Source organism: Cibotium barometz, chromosome 55 (assembly GCF_041138505.1).
Source record: "Cibotium barometz isolate CiBa-2024 chromosome 55, ASM4113850v1, whole genome shotgun sequence".
NCBI lineage: Eukaryota > Viridiplantae > Streptophyta > Polypodiopsida > Cyatheales > Cibotiaceae > Cibotium > Cibotium barometz.
In genome coordinates, this window is record NC_141100.1 from 26,322,673 (window position 1) to 26,329,630 (window position 6,958).

At 40.8% G+C, this 6,958-nt stretch overlaps 1 pseudogene; it reads right to left on the reverse strand.

Moving 5' to 3' along the window:
• Positions 1 to 1,521: 1,521 nt before the first annotated feature.
• Positions 1,522 to 4,086, reverse strand: LOC147607554 (uncharacterized; annotated as a pseudogene).
• Positions 4,087 to 6,958: the final 2,872 nt, after the last annotated feature.

Consider the following 6,958-nt stretch of genomic DNA (forward strand, 5'->3'; position numbering starts at 1 on the left):
AAATAAATAAATATTTATTTTAGAAACAAGAGGACTTCTGAGTCAGTTTATCAAGCTATGAGCACAAGCCTCTATAGTATGAATATTAATGAACACACGCCTTGCAACCTTAATATATTACGCACTTTTAAAATGCAAAGGTCGGTGCCTACGTGAAAAAGGAAAGGCTAAATGCCCCTCGCTTAGCAACTCTCTCCACGCTTTTTTTTTTCCTTTCCCCCTTCTCTTTCCTTCTCTCCTCTCTTCCTTAAGCGGGTTTCACGCTTGGGAGCCTATGGAGCTTGCATAAGCTATGGAAGAGCTTAGCAACGCACCTCTTTTCTTTTCTTTTTTTTTTTACTAATCACGTGTTAACGAAGAGCATGAAAGCATGAAATGGCAAAAAACAATGAATGTAAGCATAATGACGGTACTTGAAAAGGAATAAACTCAATAAAACTTAAAAAACAATGCGGGAGAAACCTCAACCGCTCAATAGTTTTTTTCTTATCCTAACCTTATCTACTCACACCGGGATCGCACACCCGAACTTAACCTAATCACTCAATGGTTTTGCAACCAAAAGAGGAAATAGTGGTGGTTTCCACACACTCTCAACCGGATTTGAGTCTTCTCCCCGGCAGCGGCGCCAATGGAGAGACGGAAAAACTCTCTCACTTGTAGCAAGAGTAGTATGATCCACACTTAGCTCAATCCAATGGGATTTGCATCCCTTTCGGAGCTAGGGATTCAACCCGTACCGGTGCACAAAAGCTTATCCATTTGATGGAGAGAATGCTAAGAAAACTACTACTAATGACATAGACTCAACACACACTCAAGCTCAATCTTGCTATTGCTCAACTCCACATTCCATTCATCCATACATCCAAACAAGAAGAAAGCCTAGCTATTGCTTACACAAGATCAAGCATTCTTCATTCTCAAATACGAGTCTCTACCACCCTTAGCAAAAGACCGTTGAGATCTAGTAAAAGAGCCCTTTTTTCATCACAGAGTCGCTTAGGCACCCATATTGGGTCTGGAAGAGGATACCATTCAGCATATATAACCTCCCCTGATGGGTGAACATAATTTAGGCGCTCAAAAATTCTACGGGCACGCTGTTGTGAATATCGTTTGAGCCGCTTTGCAATCTCCAATTTTTGTCTCCTTATCTGCCTGGCTTTGCGGACTCACCATTTCCGTGATTTCTGCCATTGCATGGCAGCATTTACATCAGGCAAGGCAATTAATGCCAGTTTCTCTTCCTCTGCAAAGAAACAACGATACGAAGTGAAGAAGTTCATAGATTGGTAGAAAATTATAATGGACTGCTGCTCAACATTAGATTACACAAAGACATTTTCACCGAGAAAATAAAAAAAATTACATGACAGCCACAAGAGGCATTAGGTTTTCAAAATGGCATAGCCATAAGAGTGAAGGGCATAGGTATGGGAACACTAAGTAAAGGCTAAACAACTGAACAGTGACAGTTGCCTATTTACAGTACAGAATCTGGGCAAAAAAGTAAAGGTCTTAACACAGTTTTTTGCAAGCTCTTGAGCGGGTGGCTTTCTTTTCACCTTTGGTGCTTTCAGCTTTGTCCTCCATCTTCTTTGGGGAACCATAGCCATTGCTTGCAGTTTCTTCAGGTACCTCTTCTGGGCCCACTTTTCTCTTTGCCTTAGCCTTTCGCAAAAAACCCTCGAGAGGGCTGTTATCACCAACTTCCTGCGGGGTCCTCTATGCTGTTAGTCTTCAATGTTTCCCCTGATGCACTGGCACTAGTCATTGTCTGCTGAGAAGTTTTTACTATGTCAGTTGCAGCATGCATGGCACGCGCATGAGGAACCATGACAAAAAAATCATCTTCTTCTGATTTACTGCTCACGTCACCGCCTTCCTCTGTTGTTTTCATGCTTGCACTTTGCATTTGCTGGGATCCTACATCTACTCCTTCATTCATTGTATCTAGCTCACCACCCTTCTCAGTCAAAGGGTTCTCAGTTGCAGCCTTTCCCTTACCTTTGGTGTCATGCACACTGCCCACATCATATAGGGGCTTTGAGAGGACTGCAACAAAAAAATCTTTGATTACACCCTTTATAAGCATGTCATGTATGCTACATAGTATGTTTCATATGCTAACTATGTGTGCAGCTAGGCCAGTATGCTAATTAGCATTCCCGTGTATGCTAGCTAGCATAATCATATATGCTAACTAGAATATCAAGTATGCTAACAAGCATACCAGGTATGCTAACTAGTAAACCTTATAATCTCTAAGCAATTCAAGTGTACCCAAAAGCTTCTATGTGCTTACTAGAGCACAGTATATGCTAATTAGCATATCCAACATGCTTAATAGCATATCAAGTATGCTAATTAGCATATCCAGTATGCTAGTTAGCATACAGGATATGCTAATTAGCATATCCAGTATACTAACTATCATTCCAGTACTGGATATGCTAATTAGTATATCCTATATGCTAACTATCATTCCAGCTAGCATATCCGGTATGCTAATAAGCATATCCAATATGCTAACTAGCATACCTACTATGCTAACTAGTAGACCTTATAACCTCTAAGCTAATCCAATATGCTCCAAAATGCTTACTAGCATATAAAAATTGATAATTAGCATATCCAACATGCTTAATAGCATATCAAGTATGCTAACTAGCATATTTAGTATGCTAATTAACATAACCAGTATGCTAGTTAGCATACAGGATATGCTAATTAGCATATCCTGTATGCTAATTAGCATTTTAGATAGCAATCCAATATGCTAACTAGCATACTGGATATGCTAATTAGCATTCAATATGCTAACTCCGGTATGCTAATAAGCATACCCAATATGCTTACTAGCATATTGGATATGCTAATTAGCATTCACTCATCCAACTAGCATATCTAGTGTGCTAGTTAGCATACTGGTTACGCTAATTAGCGTATCTTGTATGCTAGTTAGCGTATCCAGTATCCTAACTAGCATATCCGTTGTGTTTATTAGCATTCTGGATACGCTTTTTAGCATATCCGGTATGCTAGTTAGCATGCTAGTTAACATATCCCGTATGCTAGTTAGCATACTGGATATGCTAGTAGGCCTACTTGATATGCTAATTAGCATATCCGGTATGCTTGTTAGCATATTGGGTATGCTAACTAGCATATATGCTATGCTAGTTAGTATACAGGGTATGCTTACTAGGATGCTAGTTAGCATACAGAGTATGCTAACGAGGATGTTAGTTAGCATGCAGGGTATGCTAACTAGCATATACGGTATATGCTAGTTAGCATCCTACTAGCATATCTAGTATGCTAACTAGTATATTGGATATGTTAATTAGCATATGCAATATGCTAACTATCATACTGTATATGCTAACTAGCATATCTAGTATGATAACTAGCATACCTGGCATGCTAATTAGCATATTCATTATGCTAACTAGCACACCTTTTATTCCCAATATGATCAAGATTGCAGACTGTATGTCCTGTATGCTAGCTAGCAAGCATACATTCAAGTATGGTTTCTTACCAATCTCTAGTGTGGTTGGATGTCGTTGTGTTGCAAGGTTGCACAACCATGCGGTAGGTATGCTTTTTTTGCAGAAGGGAGCCCTACATACGGTCCCAAGGGAGCATGTAGCAGCAAAGCACAGAAGGTGATAATTATGCTCACAAGGGAGCTTGACCATTGCAAGGAATGGTTGGACCTCAAGGGGCAGACCACAACCAGTACACAGGTTTGTTCCGATGCTGTCTTGCACCTCTCTATCCTTCATAAAACTAGCAAGGGCTAGATTAGTTAGAGCAGTTTGGAGAAACGAGCCCTGCAGCTTGGACTGCATGTGCATCAGAAGTTCAAGTTAGCTTTTAGAGTTCTGCACCTTGGATTTTGCAATTTCCACCTCAACCTACAAAACCAAGACAAAAAGAGCATGGTAAGTACATGAGTTATCTGAGCACATGTACCAAACATAAAGTGCAGAGATGAAACTTACGGACACTTACCAGTTTATAGGTTATGTCTATGTCACTATCTATGGGGTCATCTTCACGAAGAGGAAACCCCATAGCCTTTATGGTGTCTTTGGTTGTCTCTATTCTGACTTCAAGCTCATCGGGCATCCACATCATTGCTTTGCAATAGAGCCTGCAACTCCATCTCAGCTGCTTGCAACCTCTATCTCATGGCCGTGACAATAGGAGTGACCTTCGCATTTTTTGCATTCAAAGCCCTAGCAAGTTCCAGGCCCTCTTGCACTTTGTTTAGATTCTGTTTCTCATAATGTAGCTGTGTTTTCATTTGAAGGACAGCTACCTTCATGCACTGCCATTCCTCCAACCCACAAAATGAAGAAGCTTTCATCCCCTGTCGACTATCTTGATGAGGCTGAAGTGTGGCCTTGGTAGATTTGGCAGTACTCTTTCCTGCCAATGCCATGTTTTCCTCGCAGATGTCAGCAGACTCATCCTCAATTTTTGAAGATGGAAGCTGAAGATTGCATAGTCTCCACTTGTTAACATGGCCCTCATAATAGCCCTTCTCTCGAATATCCTGCAAGTACTGCACTGCAAACTCGGCCCAATTGAACCTAATGGCTGTCCCACTTGTAATCACGGCAAGACTGAATTCTTTCACGAAACTCTTTGCAAATGCAGAGGAAATTTCCATGTTGGGCCTTCTGGTATACATTGTAGTGCAGTTTCATCATCGACTCATACATTTTGGTGTGGATGGTGCTGCATTTGATGTGGTACAGGCTGGGATCCTTTGTTTGTTTGAACACACTGAACCATTTAGCATCAGTGACATGCTCCCACCTAACCATTTTGGGATCTAAACCCTCCATGGAAAGGCCATAAGCAGCATTGAACTCTACCAAAGTTGTACAGAATTTTTCTTGCATGGGGATCACGACCTTCGGAGCTTTCCATTGGCTTGCACACATCAAAGGGAAATGTGCTCAACTCTGTAAAGGGAAATGTGCTCAACTATATTGCATGGAAATGTGCTCAACTGTATTGCATGGAGCTTCTTGTGGTACTGAAGCTGAAAGTAGAAGAGAAAACACACAGAACCCGCACGAGAGAGAGAGAGAGAGAGAGAGAGAGAGAGAGAGCCGAGAGGGACATTGGGGAACCTTGAGATCGCTTTGCACTTTTGCAGGGAGATGGAGAAGCAGAAGGGGCTGTGCGTTTTCTATGTATAGGAGAAGCAGAAGGAGCTCTGCGTTTTCTGTGCATAGGAGAATGCGAATGCACCGCCTTGCTTGCGGGCTCCATGGTGCTCTGGCCTTTGCACTTCATCACCCCACCACTTCGCTGTAACGCCCGTGCTAACTAGCTTCAAAGACTAGCTCGTAATTCAATATACCACAACTTTCATTGATTATTCTTTTTTTTTTTTGAAGTGCTCATTTGAGCTTTTTGTATCAGCCAGAAGTTTTAAATATGATTACTAATATAGTGACTTACATGCCTAAACTTATGCTAACTAGGAATGCTTGTTCACACATGTGAACTAGCATAAAAAGCGTAGCACGTTAACATGCTTCTACCCTTATATAAAAAATAAGAATTCTCTTACATTCTATAAATAGATGTGATAAGATGTGATATGAATTAGATAGATGAGAATGAATAGAGAATGGATGTGAGAGAATGAGAGGTAAATAGTGAGGTAATCCAGAGCGGGCAACAAGAAGAGCGGCCTCTAAGCACTCCTCAAGGCTCCCGTGTTGCTCAATGGGCTTGGGGCACAACGCAACACAAACATAAGAACCCCAAAACCACACACTCAACAAGAAAGGGGCACCACCTAGTTATGTGTGTGAACTAGGACACCAAAGATCTTTCCTTGTAGCCAATCAATACAAGCTAAACATATACATCAATCAAAAGACACACACCCTCAACAAACACTCATAACATATGGTATTGTGTGTGGAGGAGACTAGCATAACACAAATAGATGCACACCAAACTTGGAGAAGAACTTAGAGAGACAATATAAGCTTTATTTTGTTGTCGGTATACACATGGTCTTAAGGTTACGGGAGCCCTCTCACCATACAACCCTCTTACCATGGAATGAAAGACAACAAATCAATACAGGCCCTCAAGCCGCCAAGCATAAAATCACACCACAAAATACAAGGATCAAATTTACCTTAAATCAAACATCAGACCGCTTTGCTAAATCAACTTTGGAGATGTAGGCGTCCAAGATTTTGTACACAATTGCACCCAAAATACTAATCTTATTTATGCACAAAGGCAAGATACAATTATGATAGGGAGTATGGCATCACTCAAGCCCTCACAATGACATAACTAGCTTCAAGCTTCTCTATGCAATCAAAGGTATTGATGTATAGAGAGAGCTCACAAGTTCACTCTATCTCCTTGCACACTAGAGTTGGGAGTGGTGTACAATGTGTGTAATCCCCCCTTTTTACAAGGAATGGAGGGGGCTCTATTTATAGGTTTGAGAAGCCCCAATTAGGATTAAGCCTAATCAATCTTATTATAAAAAATCATAGATTATGGATTTTTTATTTTCAAATAAGAGTGGGCCTCTTCTTATCCCTTGAGTCACATGGATGTGGGCTCAAGGTGAGAGAATTATTGAAGATGAGAGGAGAGTGTGATGTAGAGGTTTGAGCAAATAACTTGTAGTAATGCCTACTCCAAAAGTAGTAGAGTGGGTGCTTATTTACAAATGTTAGTGGTCAATAGTTAGTAATCACTATAAAAGGTTAGTAATACAATGTACAGGACATCCACATGTAAGCTTGGCCGAATATACCCAGCAAGCAAAATCTTTTTCACAGTTAGTTCTTGAGCAAAATGGCCACCACATGCTTCTTCATGTAAACCTTCTAAAATGGCTCGAATCTCCTTGGTTGTTGGTACTCTTCTGCACACTTGATCTTTTCCTCTT